Source organism: Neopelma chrysocephalum, unplaced genomic scaffold (assembly GCF_003984885.1).
Source record: "Neopelma chrysocephalum unplaced genomic scaffold, ASM398488v2 Primary Assembly neopelma1_92, whole genome shotgun sequence".
Classification (NCBI taxonomy): Eukaryota; Metazoa; Chordata; class Aves; order Passeriformes; family Pipridae; genus Neopelma; species Neopelma chrysocephalum.
Window position 1 is genome coordinate 2,318,311 of NW_020897754.1, and position 22,403 is coordinate 2,340,713.

The window sequence follows — 22,403 nt, forward strand, 5'->3', positions numbered from 1 at the left end:
GAAATGGTTCCTCTGAAAGAGACATTTATTTCCCATTTGCCTCAGAGACCACAGAACACAGCAGATTTGAGAACTGTATATCAAGTTGTAGATTTAATGCCCTAAACAGGCAAACACTGATTAAAAATGCCACGTGAAAACCGACCAGGGTGGGAAAAAAGAACGTTACCTATGAGAATATAACCTTGCTTGATGTTTAAATTATTTTTATAAGGTTTATGTACAAAACAGAGCATGCGTAGGGAATTCAGCCTCATAAGTTAGACCTCTGACTGCCACCTTCCAACTTTACTAGCACAGAAGGCACCACTTTCAAGTCATTTTAAGGCATAATTATGCCTTGTGTACTAATAAAGTTGGAAAGTGGCAGTCAGAGGTCTAACTTATGACTTTCTGACAGGAACTAGATGCCAGCCACTGTATCTCTGAGATACTCCTACAAAGTCTTTGACCCAGAGAACTTCAAAGAGAATTATTTAACCCTTGTATAATTAAATACACACCTCAACTCGCTGAAAGATCATGATGAAAGGATACAGGGATACCAATATGACTTTAAACCATCCTTGCAGAAAACAACCTTAAGATATCTCCACACTCACAGACAGTGAGGAACAGGTCACAATTTGGACATATTAAAGAAGCAGAATAAAGAATGCAGAGTTTTAAATTACAAGAATTATTTTCAAACTGAGAGGCTTCGTTTCTGGAAATTCTGGCTGAGTAACTGCAATAATCACGTGCATTACCTTGTTAAAGTCGATGTAAAGAACCCCTTATTCATACAGGGAACAGTCTGCTCTTAATGACCCATTCTTTGGGGTATTTTAGCAATATGAAATTAGTAAGCAATATGAAATCAATTACACATTTGGCAAGTGACAATTTGATTATCCTATAATACAGATATTTACAGCTATTTCACTTAAATGGGGAACACAGAAAAATGATCATAAAACCAAATTATGAAAACATAAGACAAAAAAAACAAAGCTGGTGCTGCAGGATCAAAGGCGGGGGGGGCACAATCTGCATGCAAATTTTATGAGCAGAGCGTTATTTTAATCCTGGTATCTCAATGCATTCTCAAGGTCTGTTCCCAAACATGGTATTTATTGTAACAACATTTTTTTTTACTCTCTTGTGTAATAAAAATATAATCTTTTTGGCAGCTGCCACAGATGCTCATTCTGCAGTGATTTTCTCTTCACCAACCATAAGGCCTTTGATGCCCACTCCATAATATATTTATCAGTATGGATGAAGTCACAGAGCCCAGACAATCAATTTTGTGTCTTGGGACAGCAAATTGCATCCAAAATATACTGAACTGTGAAATCCTCAGAGCTCAAATGTAGCTGAACTGAATCTAATGGAGTCTGGGAAGAGCAGAGGGGCTTTTTATATTTAGAATTAAACCACTTCAGTTACAGGTTACAAACCTGAATTCCAGTATTCCCCCTTTTTATGGAGAAAAAATGATTGACATCTGCCTTCCTTTTTCTACCTGGAATGACAACTCACAGAGACACCTCTGGACAACTCTGGGGGAAAGACAGCTGTTATTTTAAGAGGCAAAGGATAGAAATAAGGTATTTCTATCTCATAGAAATGAGATAGAAACTGAATGACAGTGTAATGAAAAATGGGGTTGTCCAAGTAAGGGAATAGGAGTCAGATGCAGACATGATTTCTCCCCTCCTGTATAACCTTATTCTATTCCTTCCCATTTTTCAGCTGCTTAAATCGTTATTTAGTCCCTCCAGCCAAAATGGGGGGAATAGAAATGACCAGATGACTTCTGAACAACTCCTTCTGTTGCTGAATTTTATTCTGAATAACTATTTTACTCTAAAATCCTTCTCTACCTCTCCATCATCTCTAAGTTCGTTGACACATAATCATTTCCAGCCCAAAAGTCAAAGTCAGCAGTCCCTTCCTGAGCTTCCTTGGTAATCAACTGTCTTCTACACTATTAAACATATTGCTTTGGTTTATGGCATTTCAGCAGAGATCATATATCACTCTGCATTGTCCTTGGTGTCCTATTTTTTCTCTTCAAACAGATCTTTATATCAGTTACGCCCCTTTCCCCTGAAATCTCATGTTTTAATACCTGGAATTCAACATCAGTTAAAAGGGTAAGCACAGACTGCAGCTTGGTTTGGTGTCATTTGTGTGATGTAATTACCATCTAGGATTACTAATGTAGGTCTTAAACACAACCATAAATCAAATAAACTTTTAAATATCTTGTCAAGAAGTTCTGCTTTAAGAGCATAATCTGGATTTGTAGTTATAGCAGAAGGTAGTAAAAAACCACTGACCTCCTAAGAAGACTTGACTAATCCGAGGTCTTTCATGCAATCATATAATTTATTTCTATTTATCATCTTATCCATTTTGCACTAATAAAGACTGCACTGTCCTGGCCACAATACTGAAGGTTTTCTAAGCATTGTAAACTTGCCAAGTAAAGGAAGTAATCTGCACAAAGAACGGAATAAACACCTTATTCCACATGCATGAGACTCAAAACATGAGACTAATCACTGGAAGTGCAAGAGGGCTTGGGGTTTTTGGGTTGTTTCTTTGGTTTCTCAGCCTAGTTTTTTCCTTTCTGGTAGCACTATCAGATGGCTGTACTTTATTACATATCATATCATATCAGCCACAGGTGAAATCCAGTTTTCCTTCTGCAGAACAGATGTTTGACGGGGGCAGGAGCAGAAGTTTGTCTTAGAGATAAATTTCTCCTATATTCCTTTAATGAGGTTAACAATGTTTTGAAGAAAAATTTAATTGCTGGAAAATCTTTATGTAATTATCATAACAGTGATTTATGACACAGTTATTTCATTGTTTTTATAACTGCTCTTCTCCAGAGCTCTTACCAGCATGGCTATCTTTTAGCTCAATAATTTCTATTGATTAGCTGTAAATAAATAATAAATGATGGCGGAGCAGTTTAATATTCCCTTATTTTTGCTTTACAAAAAGGTTGATCTGCCCTTGCTGTGTTCTTTTGCATCCCACTTTCCAATAAACAGTTTCTAACTTCTCAGAATTCTCGACAGAACAAGTCTTGTATCACTTATGTGAGAATTCAGGAGGAGCTCAACAGTCTTGGATTGGGAAGCTGGAAATATCTTTTAATAAGGCTGGGATCAAAATGCTTATTTCAAAGATTCATTTAGAGAATTAAATATTATTGAGACATCAATTAATTTGAAGAAGGAAATATTTTAGATTAGACTGATGTTTACATAGCTTATTGTGTTTTCTTTGAGAAGATACACCACTCAGAAACCCTATCAAGTAGAAACACCATCCAGAGAATAACAAAAAGTCAGTTTTAAGGGGGCCTTATTCTTAACCTGATATATTTCTAGCTAAGAGTTATTTATTCTCATAGAATGTTTTTGGGTCATATCTCTTTTTTTTCCCCAACTGCTGTCTTTACCTCCATTGTATACTGAAAATGCCACCAAACAAAAGGGTAAAACTGCAGTTTCATCATAAGCTCTAAGCATGGCAGCTTCTAAAGCCTTTTAGAAAAAACGAATCTCCAAAGCAAGTCATGCAATTAATCATCTTCCTTGTATTGTAAGGTAATTACCAGTAATTGGGAAGGCCACTCTAAATTACAGAAATCTCTCAGTCTAAAAAGAAAAGCCCAGCACTGATTACAAAAGGATTTAAGAAAAAAAAAAATCACACTTAAGAAAATGTTTCTCAGTTAATCAGCCTTGGAGCTTGGAACTGCCAGCACTGTGGGCACCACGTTTTATGGAATCCTTCCCAGGAAGGTTCATAGCCAGGCTTGGCACCTGCACCGTGCCTGCCTCCCAAACTGCCTGCAAACTGGCACAAAGGGGCTTTTCAAAAGAAAACCAGGGCAAAATATGCTCAGAAACAAGGGCAAAGGTTCACCTGAAGAAGGGATAACCTTCCTCGGGGAAGTCACGAGATAGCAACTGGCACTGAACCATCCCAGTGTGCTCCCCTGGCAGGGCACAGTCATTTGGTAATTAATAAAGGCCCAAGCTGCAAAAAGCACACATCTGAGAATCCCTGAGGCATGTGAAAGTATAAGCCTGTTTGCTTAGCTAGGATAAAAATACCTGGAATCCTCAACTAGATGAAGCAAGCCAACAGAGAAATGCAGAAGGCATTGCTTGTTAAAGGGAGTAGAAAGGAAAACTGGCATGGAATGAAGACAAGACAATTAATGGTAACAGCACGTTATCTGGCTGAGAGGGGTTCATTTCCCCACAGCAGCCCCCACAGTGCTGTGCTTTGCCCTGGGGGCTGGAAAGGTGTTGGTAACACTCCAGTGTGCTGGTCCTGCTGGGCAGAGCTGGCACAGCATCATCACTGTCCCCACAACATTCCCCCCATCCAGGGACTGGGGATGGGCAAGGTCCTGGCAGAGGACACAACTACACAGCTTGGGCAGCTGACCCAAACTGCCCAAAGGGATGATCCAGACCATGTGACGTCAGCTCAGATATAAAAGCCAAGGAAAGGAGGAGGAAAGGGGAGGGGCATTCATTATTCACTACATTTGCCTTCCTGAGCAGCTGCTCCTCGTGCTGAAGCCCTGCTTCCTGGGAAGTGCTTGGACATTACCTGCTGATGGGAAGTAGAAAATAAAATCTTTGGTGTTTTCCTTTGCTTGTGCTTTCACTTCAGTAAACTGCCTTATCTCAACCTGCATCCTGTTTTCCATCTTATTTTCTCTCTCCTGTGCAGCTGAAGAGGGATAGAGTGGCTTGGTGGGCACCTGACATCCAGGTATTGGGTTTGCCTGGCAAAGCTCTGGCAGCTGGGGGGGGATATAGGAGTGGATTCTCTGAGAAGCTGCCAGAAGCTTCCCCCATGTCTAACTGATCCAATTCCAGCTGGCTCCAGGACAGACCCACCACTGGCCAAGGCTGAGCCCAGCAGAGATGGCAGTGACACCTCTGGGATAACAGGTTTAAGAACACAAAAATTTTTTGGCAGAAGTAATTCCAGCCCAACAAGTGAGGAGTGAGAATATGTGAGAGAAACAGCCCTGCAGACCAAGGGCAGCAGAGAAGGAGGGCAGGAGGTGCCCCAGGTGCTGGAGCTGAGATTCCCCTGCAGCCCAAGGGGGGCCACAGGGGAGCAGAGATCCTCCTGCCCACACCAGACGAGGTGGATGCCCAAAAGAAGGCTGTGACCCTGTGGAAAGCCCACACTTGAGCAGGTTCCCGTGCGTGGCCCTGTGGAAAGAGGGACCAGATGGAACAGGTTTACTGGCAGGACTTGTGACCCTGTGGAAGGGACCCAGGCTGGAGAAGTCTGAAAAACTGCAGCCTGCAGGAAGGACTCAGGTTGGAGAAGTTGGTGGAGGACTGTCTCCCATGGAAGGGACTCCACACTGGAGCAGAGGAAGGATTCCTCTCCCTGAGGAGGAAACAGCAGCAGAAACCACATGTGGCGCCGATCATAACCTCCATTCCCCCTCTCCCTGCTCCATTGCGGGGCAGGAGGGAGAGAACTGGGAATAAAATTAAGCCTGGGAAGGAGGGAAGGCGTTTTTAAGATTTGTTTTAATTCTCATCATGCTCCTCTGATTTGATTGGTAATAAATCCAACTAATTCCCCTAAGTCGAGTCTGTTTTGCCCGGGGGTAGTGAGTGATCCCTCCCTGCCCTGCCCTCACGGGTCTTCTGTTGTGCTTTCTGCCTCTTGCCCAGTTGATCAGGGCAGTGATGGAGCAGCTTTGGTGGGCACCTGGCATCCAGCCAGGGCTAACCCACCACACAATCCCACGAGAAACGGAAAATCCAAAGCAGCCATGCCTGTGGTGGAATTAAATCGACTCCTGAAGGTCCCTGACTGGCTGCTAAATGTGTGCAATGGAAGGCAAAAAAGATGCACTTAAGGAGAGACCTGTGGGGACACATCAGCTCAACGAACCTGAAACGAGCTGCTAATGAAGCCCTGTCTCCACTGGCACCGTGTAACACAGAAGAATATCCACATGAAGGGCAAACAAAGCACTGGCAGTTAAAATAATCCATTTAAAAACGCAGGCAGTTGTATTGGTGTGACCACCCACAGGCATCTTCACACTTTCTGTGGGAAGAGAGTGATCAGCGTGTTTTTTGAAAGCAAATATTGCTATTAAAAAAGGCAGGTCTCCCACAGAAGTACAAGGTTCCAGAGCACAGCTTTAAGTATTTATATCACACCATATATATTTATGTCACCTATCTTTACTACTAAAAGCCAGACTGAGGCTTTTTTGCTTTTAATAAAATTTATTACTGGAAATAAAAAAGTCTTTGTGTATTCTGTATAATACTTATTGTTCTGCCACGCAAAAATACTACTCAGATTGTTCATTCATATGAAGATAAATGTGTTTGTTCACCCACTGGCTCAGTGCTATGAGAAAATTAATGCACTCTAAAGATACCCATAATATAACTCAAAAGATGAGTACTCCGATCCTTCAGATCCTTCATACTGGAAAAAGGAGATCAGAGAATTAAAGAAAGCTGCTTTTCATCAGGAAAATCAGCAGTTTTACAACAAAAAAAAAAACCCTACTGAAGACTGGGGAAAAAAAAAATCAAAGATCCTACTTCTCTTAATAGACTTGGACCTCTTTGATGTCTCACTCAGATTCAGCTTTTTAAAGATAAGAATTATTCTGTCATTAATTATAAGCAGTATGACTTCTGTTCAAACACTACAAGTTTTACTTCTGGAGAACAAGTGATGTGAGAGTGATTTCCTTCATTATTTGAAAGATTTCTGTAGCATTTTCAGATAAAAGTATTTTCAGGCATTCTTCTGAAGCGACAAGGAATATTCTTGGATATTAATATTCTTTTTCTCCTGAAGTATTTTTAAATCTGACAGGTTTATTCATATTGCCTTAACAAAAAGGCTCCCCTTTGTGTGCAGCAGCTTGACTTTCACCCTTTGGATATTGCAAAGTCATCGCTGTGCTGCTCCTTTTGCTCACCCACAAGGATTCCATGTTGGACAGAGTCAGAATTATTTCATGTGAGCAACACCTGGTATTTGAAACATTCTTGGTTTTAACTGAATTACAGAACACTTGCCTCTAAAAGTTTATTGTTCCATGTACTTCACAATAAAATGGAAGTGGCACTTAAGGCTTTTCTGCTTTGACTGTCCTCGGTTGTTTGTACTAAAATGATTGACACATACCACATAAGACATCTCAGATATAACAATATGATACATTACATATATCATATATAATAGGATATATAGCACATACCAATGTCACATGATATATGTTATATACGTGAAAGATATAATTATTAATAGCATGTATGTGATATATGCACATATATATATGATATTATATGATATATGGCACATATACGAGAGAGATAATTGAGATGTGATATAACAAGACCTTGTTTTTGGATAGATCCTCATGAGATTGGTCACCAGACTAACCTCACCTGTTATCTGGACTTCTTGAGTATTGGAAGAAGGGTACAGGGCAGGTTTAGAAAAAGAGGTGGCAGAACCTTGTGCAGTCCTGACCCCTGAATGACCAGGAAAACAATGATTTTCATAATCACAAGACACACTGCATGTTGAGTGTAATAAAAACTTTAAATATCAGCAAGTTCTTGAAGATGCTTCCACTTAATAGCTTGATCTTTTGGATTAATCTAGAAATTGTAATATCTTGTCTCAAGCTGCTAAATGTGACATATTTGGTTTTCAAACCCACTCAAATATGCTTTAAAACCTATTCCAAAAGCCTTTTTGCTATTTTTCAGTAAAAATCATCTATTAATTATGCTGAAATTCAGTGCACTATATAAAAGGAAATAAGAAACTAGTAAGAGTAGGATATTAATAATAAAAATGAGGAGTGAGAAGATGGGCCAACAACTGAGAAAGCTGCTTAACAAGCGGGTCCAGGAATGAGAAGGATGGTGCACATATGAAGCAAGTTTATGCAAAGCACGGGCTGGAGCCCAGCTGAACAAGTACCTGTCTTTGGGTAATAAAAGCACATTTCTTCCAGATGTTTAGGAAACTGTACTTAGTCAAAAACCATTAGCACTTGCTCACTGCTGATAAATGTATTTTTGATAAAGGTGTTTTGATAAAGGTATTTTTGAGCACTGTAATGGTTAAAGGAGTTTTCTGTCCTAAACACACTTTAAAACCAGTTGTGCAGAATGAAAACTCAGAGCCTGTTCCAGCTCTTTTAAGAACCAGTGGAAGGGCTTAAGTGGAAACAACAGGAAGGATGGTATTTTTTATTTCCACAGCAATCATCGTGTAATATTTCATCAGCGAGTAATGTTTTAAGTTAAGTCACTTCACAAACTGCTTGGAACACTGTCAGTTTTGTTGCCCAGTGTCTCAGATCCAAACACTGAGGAAATTTCTGCCTCATTTTAGCCCACGTCTCTTTAACTGGTTCCACACAATGGGCACCTTGGTGTGATTTTTGCCAGCTCGCATCCCCCCGCCCGGTCTCACTTCCAAAGAATTCAAAGCTTTACAACCATGAGCAACCAATGAGAACAAGCAGAATTTAAGAACCTCAAAATAAATAAATTATGTATTAATATATTTAATAGATCACTGGTTAAACCATGCTGCACACACCTGTGAAGGGCCTTATCTGAAATGTCAGCACTGCAGCAGTGAATACACAAGGCTTGAGTTTTCTGTGCACTGCAGCTCTGTTGTCTCAGTTTGCTTTGCTTGTCCATCATCAAAAGAATGGACTGAGTATTTATCCAATAACTGACACTAAGACAGGGATATGGGGATTATTCTGGGTCAGTTTACATTACCCAAAGCAGGAACTACCTACTGGCCCATGGTGATGGATTGATTAGCTGTGGTCACTGCTCTTGCTCCCCACCTCTAGACACAGCCTTGTAAAGCCCAGCTCTTGGGGCAAAGACTGCTGTGCCCCATGTTTCATTTCTAAAATCAAGTATGGAGTGGTATTAAGGGTCCCTAAGCAGGAATTCCCCTGGGAATACATCTCACCTATCCTCAGAAACTTTCTGCAGCATATAGATCTGTATCTGCACTCAGTTCAATGGAGAAGGGCTTTCCACGTGCAAATCAACATGGACATCTCCATTTGGAAGACAAGGAATGTGCTGCTGACTCCACTGAATGAGGGCAGCTGGAGAACTCCAGGAATACACCCAGATCAGTGAGTCATCTCCTACCTACCAGCACTGAGCACCAGGGAAGTGAGACAGTTTTGAGAAACCTTATTTTTGACAGCAGTTGATTGTCTTTTAGTCAAATATGACAGAGAGGGACAACTATGGAACATCACTGGAGATAAATAAGGGACACTGCACTGACAAGAGACCAGGCTGTAACTACAACCTACAACAGAAACACAGAAAGAGCACTGGAAGAGGCAGCCTTGAGCTTTCTTGAGGAAATGGGGATGTGCCAAGTGAGGAAAATCCAACTGTGCAGTGGACAGCAAACTGCAAAGAACCCACACTGTTACAAGCAGAAGAAATCTGATACTGAAAGGTCAACTGATAGCAAGATAACTTCTTACCATGTGAAGAACAGATGCAGTGACTGCAAGAGGATTATGTTACTTAATGAGAGCACATCAGAACCAGAGCTTGCATAACATGTCAGTAAGATCACTAATTCAAAGGTATTTTATTTAAGAGTTAGGTACGAGGTTTTAGAAGAAGATAAGCAAGATTATCAGCCTGAAATCAAACTGGCTGTTTGTTACACTTGTATTTGGCATACCAAAGTCACCATGGTTAGCCAAAACACGATATTCAAACTTTAAAAATAAAAAACCTCAGGGAAAGAGGTTTAATTGAGGTTCAAGAGTACTCATAATGCTGATGCCTTAACATAAAAGAAATAGCGAAAGAGCATGACTAGAGAGTCTAAACAGCTCCAGAAAGAACTAGAATTCACGGAGTAAATCAAAGCAAGAAGGTAAATTCCCTAAAAAATAAATAAAAATAACATTAATACCACTTTTGGAAGTGGAGGCATCTCACACTGTTCAGGTGACCACAAAGATGCCACAACAAAAGGCTACAGCAAAAATAGCTCGATTTCCTTTAGTATGTGATCTGTTATTGTTTGTTGTTTATAACGTTCAGTGATTGTTCTGTCTCCTGGAGATAAACTCACTAGCTGGGGAGTATTCCCCCTAAGCACTCTGTCTAGGCACACTCTGTGACTCCACAATGGACCAAATTCTTTTGCAACACCAGTAACAGAAATCTGTTTTCCCAAAGATGTAATGATTCCCCATGCCCTAGCCAAGGTAAAATCACCAGGAGGAAAAATCCCTAAAAATCCAGTGACTCACTGAAAACTTTGCTGTTTTCCACATGGGCAAGACTTCCGGTTTATAGGGGAAGGAAGATTTTACAACTGAACATTTTTCTTCTTGTTTTGTGAGGAGAGACCTCCTAAGACTGCTTTACAAAAGGAGTTGCATCCTTGACAACACACATTATATCTGGTTTTAAAGCAGCCTGAATAAGCACAGGGAATTCTGACCACTTTGAAGGTCCCTTCTCTCAGCACCGAGGAGTCCAACTGCAACACAGTGAGCAAAAACCAAATGCCATTCCTGCCTCAGAAACTTCAAAGCTGTACAAGAAACACAGCATGGAACCACAGTGGAAAAACTGCTTCTCTGCTGATCTGCCAGCTGAGGAAACCCAAAAAACCTACAGAATTCCATGGATGCTTGTGCTCTCAGCTCATCAAGCACCTGACCATATTGTCACCTTGCTGTCAAGATGCTCTAAGTTAACAGTTTTCTAGTGAAGACCAATCTTTACCTCTTTTTTGTGATTCCAGGTCATTTTTCCTCTCCTAACACTGCCCCTGATGCTGAAAACTAGTAAGGCAGGCCTTCCACATTCCTGCTGTCACTACTCCTCTCTACCCTGGCTGTCAGGTTTTGCCCATTAAGCCCTTCAAAGACTCTGTGTTAGAAGGCAAAGAAATGCACAGAATTAACAGAATGTCCAGAATGTCTTGACCAAATTTATTTTAGAGAACTTAGGAGTTCCAATTCCTCAAACCTATGACAACTCCCAGGACACACATTCCCTCACACTGAGCTGACTCCCTCTCCAAAGCACCCACAGCTTGGCATGACACTTCCCTGCCTTCAGCCAGAAACCATTCCAGTGGGATCCACCACTCATTGATTAATTGGGGGATAAAATGGAATATGAAATTCATATTGGTAAATGCAAAGTAATGCAGGGAAGAAACCCCTTCCCCTCACCAGCTTGGCACAGTGGTCTGCTCAGCACTGGGTGGGCTACTGCACCTAAAATAAAATTGTGCACATCAGTTCTACACAGATGGTGATTTAGAACTCAGTAGCAAACAGAATTTCAGAAGCTGATGAGAAAAAAAAAAGGGAAAAAAAGAAAAGCTCATTATACCATGACACTAGTTTATAGTTTTTTTCTACATCTCCAGAGCTGGAAAGGGATCAGGAGGGGGATGAATAGGATAGTAAGAGGTGTGGAATGTTTACAGTATGCAAAGCATTTAAACAGACCAGGAAGATTCAGTTGGGAAGGAATCTCATAAAATTCTATAAAAATTTTCAAGCAGCGTTGACAAACTGAAAAGACAGCAATTATGCATCACCTCTGATAATACAAGAATTACAGCATTATCAGATAGCACTTTCAAAACAAACAAAAGGAGGTGGTTTTCCCCTCCCCCAGTGTGCAATTTAACTGGATTTCTCCCTATGACAAAAGCTTCCTTATCTTTTAAGAACAATTAAACAAATTCTATAGATAAACCTCCACCAACAGCTATTAACCACAAAAATGGGACTCTATTGACAGGCTAAAAGTACCTGTGAGGCAGAAGCTTAGAGGAAATAAATTTGTCCTATATTTACATAATAAAATACACAGCCCAGCCAATATCAGACATGGCAGCAAGTCAGATGGATGCTTAACCTGACTCAAATATCCACTCTGACTCCCTTTTTTGTGTCATCTTTCCAATCCCAAAGAGTCACACCAGTCTCCTTGCCCTGTCCCCCATCCCTGCAAATCCCTATACAAGAACAAATGAAGCATTACTCGACCAGAACAGATCATGACTTGAAAGTCACCTTTTGATGGCCACAAAGATCAGTTTTCTGAAAGCTTTTGGTCCTGGAAGACATTCTCCGGGCTGTCTGAAAGTCTGCTTCTAGGCAAACACAAACTGCCATGGCCTCAAGTGCTGATGTTCAGCTCCAGGAACAAAATGTCACTATTTGATCCCTAAAACCCACTCTTCTCTGTGCCTTCCTGAAGAGCTGACCCAACTCTGAATTCTTCAACCACAGAATAAAAGGAAGTCACAACTCAGGGTCAGGGCACACAATAAAACTCTTCAAACACACTGTCACACCTTGAAAGCAGAGTCATGTCAAAGGCCAAAGCCACTGCGCTGATGTGCAGTTAATTATTGTCTGCAAACAGCTCATGTCTAGAAATTCAACACACAACTGCTCTGGACGCTGCACAGACAGCAGGCAAGAGCTTCAGCAGCCTCGTGCTTAGTCTGTGGTCACACTGCTTAGTTTGTGGCCTCCGCAGAATAAGGTCTTCAGAAAAACCAGACTCGTGTGGTCCTTAGGCTGTTTCTACGAAAGCAGGTGTTGCCTTTTGTTGGCACACTCAGACAGAAATGAGATTTTACTTCAATCTTTTCTCCTTTTTAAGGACTCTAATACTGCAGAAAGATTTATGCCTGGCTTGTGTCCTGCTGATCTCTTGTGTTTTGAGGGGTTTGTTTTCTGTTGTGTTGTGCTTTGCACGGTGAAAAATGAGGAAGGATTGGTGTTCTGGTGAACTTCAGTTTTGACCAAACACTCATACAGCATACCACTAAAAAACCCCCAGAATAATTTTTTTTATTTTTTTTTTAATTTTAAGTGGTACTTTACTACTTCTATCTTAAAGCAGCATGTTCTTCAGACATTATTTCATCCTTCTAATCTGCGAGAACTGCTCCTAACTACTCGTGTCTTTACATTTTCAGAGATCCTTCACTCTTGCCATACAACAAATTCAGTATTGATTAGCTGCTCATTATGTATTTTAATCATTGACCTTTCTGTTTGGTCTTGCTGGAAATTCTGGATCCCTTTCAGAGGGGAAGGAAGGCAGAGATCCTGATGAATTTCCATAACATCCATCATCACTTGGTGCTTCAAAATTCCGGCTCTGTACTTGTTAGATCACTGTTTGTTTTTGTCATATATAACATTTTTTTAACAGCAGCAAGCACTTCAACACATGGCCTGTTTTCCTGGGTCTGCTTTGCTGCCCATAGCAAAATAATTTAATTTTGGTTACATCCTTCCTCCTCAAATAAAAAAAAACCATCATGCTGATGGATTGCACTCAGCATGGGAATATAAATAACACGTGAGACCTGAGAGTTATCTATCAAAAATACTTTTCTACTTCATATTAACAGTACTTTCTGCAAGCAGATTGACAAAGTTCGTGATTCTGTGATAAGCACAGCCAGTACGGGCTCAAGAACTGAAGATACCAAGTTCTTGAGGACTGTGTCTTAGCTTTGTTCTCGAGAAAAGGACATAATTAATCTACTCCCTTAAAGCTTTGGGGGTTTTGTAGTGGCTTCCTAAACTCTTTGAGTTTATGGAAATAAACTTTTCAAGCACGGAAAATGCTCTTGTGCAAGAAGACAGGACTTCTGAGGGCTTGTGATGATGCGGACTCTAGAAACCAGCTGATCATATCATGTGCTCAGCATCTCAATTTGCAGGAAAAGATTTGTTCTTTTGGAGGGCCACTCTGTGCCAGGTATAAATTCTCCATAAAGGCTGTGCAACTGCCTGGTGGTTTTTTTTTATTTTGGCAGCTGAATTAGAAAAAAAAAAAAGTTTGAATTAGATAAACCTTTATTTGTTTTTGATGCTTGAAACTAAAACACCAGAACCTTTACTTCATACACCACAGAAAAGAAAAAAGCAAAGGAAAGAGGAATTGGGTTCACGAAAGAGGAAAAGGATTTTCGAGGTTCTGATCAGCACTGCACGAAACAAAACCATTGCCACTGTTCCCAGAACCATTTCATATGGAAGATACGAAGGAGGAAAAGGCACAAACACTTTTGAGATAGGAGAGTGGTGAATTTTGAAAGTTTTTAGGCAGCTGCTGGACACCCAAGCTTTATCAGCCCAGCCCAAGCCAGCAGTAAACTGCAAAACACAGTCAAGTCCTGACTTTGGTAATTAATTAAAACAAATTACAAGACTTCCTTTATTCTGTGCCTGCCTAAAGAAGTCTTGACTAGGGCTTTCTGGGAGGCAGCACAGTACAGGATCCTTATAAAAAGCATGTTGGGAGCTCTTGCTTGATGCTTTAAGGTTGGACTATAATTACCACTGATTGAAGACTATTGGATTAAATTTCAGAAAAGAACAAAAGAGAAAAATAATCTCTTAAATGCTTCAAACTGCGAAACCTTGTGAATATATGTATTCTGTATTTCATTCCCACCACTGCAGTTAAGTTTAGAGTAATGTCAGTTCAATACATAAAATAATAAATTTTATTCTTTTTAGTTCTCAGTCATTTGGACTCATGTTCATGTTACTGACAATCTCTCACTGCAGTCAGAAGATTTAGGGAGAAGTAAACAGGGATGCACCGATCTTGAGCTTGGAGGAAGTGATGCTGGAATATTAACCAGCTCTCTTGGATCCTTCTGGAGCCCTAAGCTGTGGGTGTCAGGGTGAAATCCCCCCAGAAAGCCAGGACCTGTGATCCTGAGGCTACTTCTGTAGTTGTCTATAGAAAACCTCTTACTGATCAGGTGGCCTGTAGTAAAACCCACACCAATGTCACCCATGTGAGCCTGTCCCTTCATCCCTGCCCATGAGCTCCTGACTCGCTCTTCACCCACTCCTTGGCAGATCTCAATAAATTCCAGTTGCTCTCTCACACAAACAGCAGCTCCAGCACCTGGCCTTGCTGCCCTGTCTTTCCTAAAAGGAATGTAGCCATCCATGACAGCATTCCAGTCCCAGGAGCTGTCCCACCACGTCTCTGTGACTACAATGAGGTCATGGCCCTGATAATACAGCACAGAAAGGCAAAAGGGCTGTCATTACTGCCAGCTCCCTTCCCCACAAATTTCCCATTGCTATATTTAGCTCCCTGTCCAGGAGTGCATCCCAATTCCTGCAGAGGGGACTCAGCAAGGCTCTGCTTTCACAGTTGCATCCCTCAGGCACATGGGGCCACTCAAATAAAATGGAATTTGCCTGTGGATCTATAAAAGTCCTGAAAACAGTTATTTCATACAAAGAAATATTATAGCCCTGTTCAGGAACTCTTCACCTGTTCTCTTCTACTCTGAAACAAAAGGCAAATTGTTGCAAGATGAACTTGTAATTTATCACTATAGTTCCATGTGTGAGGCTCCTAAAAAGTAATGTATGATGTGAGCTGGTTTCTTATGTAAACTTTGTTTCTGATGCAAACTCTAGAGAGTTTCAAGGGAGCTGCCTGTGACTGACACAGGAGCTGGATAGCGAAGCCCACCCTGAGTGAACAGGAAGGGAACAGAAATGGGAAGAAGTCAGGAGTGACTGAGCCTGATTTTGCAGCAGAGATGGTGACTACAGTGATTTGTGCCCCCTGCTGCTCTTCCAGCAAGAGAACAACTTGAAGACTGGCACAAATCACAGGCTGGAGGAGCACCAAGCCCACAGGACCCTTTCCATGTGCCACCTGCCCCTGAAGGGCTGTGGGACAGGATGTGGCTCAGTGACCACTGCACGGACTCGCCCAAACCTAGATGAGAGAGGTTGCAACACAGAGCACTAATTAACAGCCTCCAACTTGTGTATATAGAATCTCCCTGCATAGCTGGCTTCAGTGATTGTTCATTTTCTGGCTGGAGTCCAGGTTTCCAAACCTCTGCCAGCAGTGTTTCTAAAAATGAAATTTCAGCAATATTTTAATCAACGAAATGCTGCCATGTCACAACACTTCACAACAGGATCACAGTGAGCTGTTCTTAAAACTCCACACATTCAAAGGAGGTAACGAGCATGAATGACTGCATTGAACTGGCTTCATAAAAAATGGTTTCAATATTGAGATGAATCTTAGAAGAATGAATGAATTTTTTATATTTTATTTTCTGCCACAAAACAGCAATGAAAATCATCCTGTGAAGATGTTGCTCAGGTTTCCATTCATTTCCAACAACACACCCCTCCTTTTGGATGAAGTTACTCAGGACTATGAAATTTTGGGCTGACACGACTCCTGGATGTTCTTGTGTTCTTTTTTACAGCTTTCAAGTAAATAATTCAAAATGTTTTGTATTCAAGTTCTGCATTTTGGGATGTTTGCGCCCTTAGAAATAGAAACATTTTGTATCTTTGGAATAGGAAGTCTGGTCTATTATCTTGGCAGCTTTCTGTCCATTGACATGCAAGACAGGAACAAAGAACCCAACCTTAACTAGATTAGGACAATACCATTACTCTGGCTTTTAATGAATATTGAACATTTATATTTGCTCTTCAAGGTAAGTGTCTGAAGCGGACACAGTTTCCTTGGAAAAGTTTTTATCTCTAGAATTTTGCTTGTATTTTTGAATGGTAAAGTATTAATTATCTGAGAAAGGACATAATGGGAAAGCATGCCAGCCATGTGCTTTACAAGACAAAGCTTTTAATTTTTATAAGTGTAATTATTCAGCAGGGGAGTAGGTGAAGAAGGATTTAACAAGTGTTGATGCTGTTAAGGCACTACAGGGAAAAAAAATGCAATCTCCCAGACGTTTACCACAAAGACAAACCAGTCAGAGATGGGAGATAACCAGAGAAAATAGTATTTTCTGACTACCACAAGCTGAAAATTGTGTGAAAAAGCAGCCCTGGAGCTCTCATGTTTGGGAATGCAACACAGATGGCAAATGCACCATCTATATCTTCCCACCACTTCCTTGCACTTTGACAGCTCTATTTGGACAGAACAGTAGCAAAATTAATGGAATACATGCATTTTGGAAAGCAAGCAAGGAATCACAGATATCTGTGAGCTACATTTTGGTAACCACTGACTCCAACAGGCTCTAGGTTTTAACCTAGAGCCATTTCAACCATTTCAACCTCTCCTAAAGAAAAAGGTTTCACTGTAAAGCGATACATAGGAATGGCAGTAAAAGTAAGATGAGGGGTGGAAGGTCCCCACCTTAAAAAATTAATACCCAAAGGAAGAAGAAGAAGAAGAAGAAGAAGAAGAAGAAGAAGAAGAAGAAGAAGTAGTTTTAGTTAGGAACCGTTCTGGCTGGAGCACAACAACTCAAAGCAGCAGAACTGCAGTCCCAAGTTTTTCCTGGTAACTTCCAACTTCCTGGTAAGTTCCAACTTCTTCAGGTAAATTGAAATCTCACCTCCTTTCTTTTCCGCTTGACGATGTGGGAAATCCTTTGTGCAACAGCTACTATGTCACACCCCAAAGCTTCTACAACTCCATTCCTGGTACAACCTGAGGGGCTTGAATTGCATCCATCAGAATAAACAGGATTTTGTCAGTAAGGTGCTGAAGCCTCTGGGCAGAAGAGCGGATAATTTTCCACAGTCCTGCCAGGAATGCCCCAGGATTTGTTGTCTGCAGTGCCTGGTCTGCAGACACATTGCTGTGAAGAGCTCTGAAGCCTCAAACAATGCTTCATGTTTTGTGTAACGTTGCAGTCTGGTTCTTTATTAGGAAGTTTCCTTCCAGCTACTGAAGTATGTTTAGGAATACATCTTGTTCCTATGGAAATCAGTGAGCATTCTGCCCTTGCCTCCAAATAGAGCAGGAACAGACTCCCTGTCTGCAACATCAGACATCCTGGCATAAAGTGAGAAAATCGGGTGGGCCTGCTAAGCCTCACTAGTGTGGAAAGGTCAGCCTGCAAACCCAGGGACTCTGGAGGAGGAGCTGGCAGGCTGCTGGGGCTGCTGCACATGCAAAGGTGAGGCCTTTCCCTGCCTTATTCCCTGGGAACATCACACATCTGCACCTGGGCTTCCCTTGCACAGCTGGGCAGAGCACAAACCCAGCCTGGGCAAAGCAGCTGTGCCATGAAAGCAAAGCTGTGCCATGTCAGCTGAAGGGAAAAGGCAGTGCAGAATCACTACTTGAGGTGCTGCTCAACTCCATCAGTGGTCTGAGCAACAAACAGAAGAGCAAGTCCATTGAATTTACAAATAATTTCAGCTGATGTCTCTTTTCACCTGTTTTGCAAGTAGAAAACATGCCCAGGTCCGAAACTCCCAAAGGGACAAGAGAGTTTGTGCCTGTGAACTTGCAGGGGTGTAACATGAGGCACCTTAGAGATGTCTCTTTATTCCCTCTGGAATAAATCTTTTAAAACACTGATTTTTAGGGAGTTCTTCTCAAGGTTGGGCCTTAAAAGTCTAAGTAGTTTTGAAATGGCTGTACACAGTTTCATTAAAAATATGGTGAGCAAATGAAAGGTCAGGAAGGAGCTTTTCTACACCTTCACATTTAAGAAATCTCACTTTTTAAAAGTTTAAAATTACTGAAACAGAAGAGTTACTTTACCACTCATATATAAAAATACATTCTCTGTTTTATCATAAGTGTAGCAGTCAAATTCTGGTGAAAGATGGAAGTAAATCCACCAGATATAAGAGAAAAGATCACTTTAAAAATCAGTTTACATCTGTAAACCTTTCCTAGGAAACAACCCTGCCTGAATCTAAAAGACTCTTTATCAGAAAGCACCAGTATTGATTAGTAGAGTAATTCTGAAATTAAGACCAAACAAAACAAACAAAAAAATAACATAGCTGAACCAAGTACAGCACATTTTGAAGTGTAAACCCTTTATAGTAGTTTATGAAGAACATAATAGAGCTCCCAACTGGAATAAAACAGAAACAGCTCTCATACCTTCCTAACATCATTACTCACTCCTGTCAAATGAAACTGTGTATTTTATAAGCTCAGAAAGTATACCTGGAAACTTATCTGCCCTTCTCCCTCCTAAAAACACTGGAGGGGGAAGAAAAAAAAGGACAGAAAAAGAAAATCAAGATGCCACTTCAGATATTTAGTGCTGGTTTCTGCCCTCCTCCTGCTGCCAGTAGGTCTATTTTAAATTCGTAGCTGCCTTATTTTTACCTCCAGAAGGCCAGTACACTCAACCTGATAGCAAACAGGTGTTCAGGAAAAGCAGGAATGAGCCATTCTTTATTCCCAAGTCCTTGGAGTACAGATCTGTGAACTTTTTTTCTCTGAAAGCTGTTTTCTTCAAATATATTCAGTAAAAGGAGTGTTAAGGAACCAGTACTGGAGGCAACTCCTCTTTTACATCCTCCCACTGATCTGCAACAACCTCAGTGCCTGTCAGACAGTAACTGGGGATCATACAAAGATCCCAGTGACCAACACAGGAAAAATGTTGGCTATAATTCCATGTTCTTGTGCTGCACTGACATTTTTCTGCTCCAGCAGAGATCTGTTTGGGCACAGTGTATGCACAGGGCAAGACTCTGCCCTGGAGATCCTACACTCCAAACAAGCAACACTGAGTGATGAGAAACAGAGGAAAGATGACCAGGGAAAAGTTAAAATAGAGGGACAATGTGACTTGTCCAGAGTAGATCACTTACAAAGAAAGGAGCTCAACCACCTCCACTAAATACTGGTCCTGCATCTTCTTCATCCCAGTTGAGGGACTTCCAACACCACAGAAACAAACAATATTAAGCTTATTTCCCCAGGAGAGCAAAGTATGAGCAACAGGCAGCATGAGCAGTAGGTAGTACCTTGAATATAAACACCACTAGAAGTATTTTTGTTTATGAAAACCAGTGTACATTATAGCCAAGTTACTTTGCTGTAATGCTGAGTAAAATACAATGTTAACCAATATAATCATCCATATCTGCAGATTTAGCCTTCATGTCTATGTACTGTTTTCCACTCCCTCAAACAGAACACCTTTATCACTGACAGCTCATATACTCAGCTGCCTTCTTACAACCTTAAGTGATTTTTGTTCTGAAAAATATAATGAGGGTTTCTTAGGAATTATCTTTCTTACTGCCAGTTATCAGTCTTAAAAAATAAAATTAAGATTAGTGGGGTTTTTTCCCTCATGGCAACCAGGGTCTGACAATTGAACTGGAATATCTGTTTTTCTTAATAGCAGCTGTAATAAAAGACTGAGCTTTACAGAGGATGTAAAGCACACAGTAAAGCCCAGATAGATCACTTCCTCTCCACCTGTATTGACTGTGCAGCACTAAGTAGTAAAAAATTAATCATTCAGTATGGAAATTTAAGTCCATGACAGCCACAGCAGACAAGGTGCTGACTAAGATTTCTTTCTTTCTCTCCATGGGATTGTTGTGGAACCACTTCACTGGGAACTAATGGCTGTTAATGGCCCTCAACCCACAGGAAATATTTTTGGACGGATGTCTCGCTACCAAGTTGCTAAAAACCAGAATACAAAAGTCAAGGTCACAGGCCTTGATTCTTTAGGATGTTTAGGTAAAAGCTTGAAGAATTATTTGCCTACTCTAAAACATCTGGAACAAGGCATGTTTTAGCACTTTCCTGGACTGAGCTGAGCCAGGGAGAGACTCTTTCTCACAGTATGAGAGAGACAGTTATTTTATAAAAGCTTATTCACTTAAAAAGAGTGTTTCAAGAGAGAAGCAAAATGTGTGCTTCATACTGAGGTTCCCCTACTATTATAACTTCCTACTCCTGTAATCTAAACCAGTCACAACTGAACATCTCTCAGGCAGTATATTAGTTTGGAACTGTATATTCTCAAACATTTCTTACACACAGTGCTTCTCAACAGAACACTATAGATTAAAATGTTTCTTGCAAAACTAGGCAAATTGGTAGAACAGTTTCAGATGTTTAACCTAACATACAGTTCAGTTAAAAGTGGGTGTTTGCTTGCTCTCAAGAAGCATTTAAGTCCCTCTCATGTTGCAATGCTAAGGCAAGTGAGCAAATCATTCAGTTTTACAGTCTTATCTTTCCTTACTCTTGCATCTTTTCACTTTTTACAGTAGGTATTCCTACAAATTTCAGACTCTCCTTTTGACCTGACTCTGATGAAAGTAACCCAGGAAAGCAGTGATTGGGAGTTAGCAAAAATGGGATTAGAAACACTGTTTTCAGCTGGGTGATAACAGCACACATTAACTGAAGAGCCAGCTGGGCTGAGTTAAATAAATACTGGAGTTAAGAAGGGGAATTTTCACCTATACCATTGGGGAAATGGGATGGATAGGATATGTTTACTCCTGAAACAGAAAATAACATACTCATAGGGTCAGTTTAACAGTGCTCAATCTTAGACCAAGTGTTTTGTTTCATTAGCTCAGAGCACAGGTACAGGGGAGCAACATTGAGCAGGGTGGGATATGAGGAACTTGGGATATGAGATATGGGATATGAGACCTGTCAAGGTCACAGCCCGGGAAGGTGACAGAGTCACACAATAACTCACTACTGATCCCCAGCTCTGCTGTAGCAATAAAGCTGCAATACAATGCTCCTCAAAGACTTCTGTGCTACTGAATGATACACGAGCAAAAAGATAGCAAACATCACACTCTTTTAGTGTCTTAAGGAGTGCTCTGAACAAGAGACAAGTCAAACCACGTCTTAGTCTGAGCTCTACAGCTAAAGGAGGCAAGGCATCAAAACAAGTAATAAGAAATCTTGTATCGCTCACACACTTGCTTAATCCCATTCATATACGGTTAATTAAGTCTGGGGAAATAATTGAGCGTTAGAGGAAAACCGAACAGGGGCCACAGGATCACACAGGGTTTATTTGCCTGTTTTCCTCCTCGGTGACAAAACACGACACTACTACAAATAAGCCTCGTGAAAAGAGAACAAATAAATAAATAAATCGGGCAAACAGATAACCCCGAAGGTTCCGAGGGGTCCCGTTGTCATGGAAACAAGTCACCGCTAATGAGCTTTCCGAGGCACGAGTGATTAATACCTGAGCTCCGTAAATAAATATTGATCCAAAACGCAAACACACACATAACCAACCCACGGCCAGCAGCCCGGAGGAGGGCAAGCAAGCAGGACAAGCCATCCCGGTCCACCGGGATGCACAACACCACCCCGGCCCCGGGAACACACAAAGTTTCCCAAACGCGGATGCGCGGGGTGGGGGAGAGACGGCGGCGGCCGCGCATCCCAACGCGGGCCGGGGGCTCTCCTCCCGTCCAGAGGCTCTGCTCCCTTCCAGGGGCTCTGCTCCGCTCCGGGAACCGGGCACGGCACCGCACGTCTCCGACGATCCGCCACCTC

At 41.2% G+C, this 22,403-nt stretch overlaps 1 protein-coding gene across 7 annotated transcripts in view; it reads right to left on the bottom strand.

Annotated features, from left to right (window-relative positions):
- SHISAL1 (shisa like 1) overlaps positions 1-22,403 on the bottom strand; it is a 241,411-nt gene that overhangs the window by 45,028 nt on the left and 173,980 nt on the right. The window lies entirely within an intron of this gene.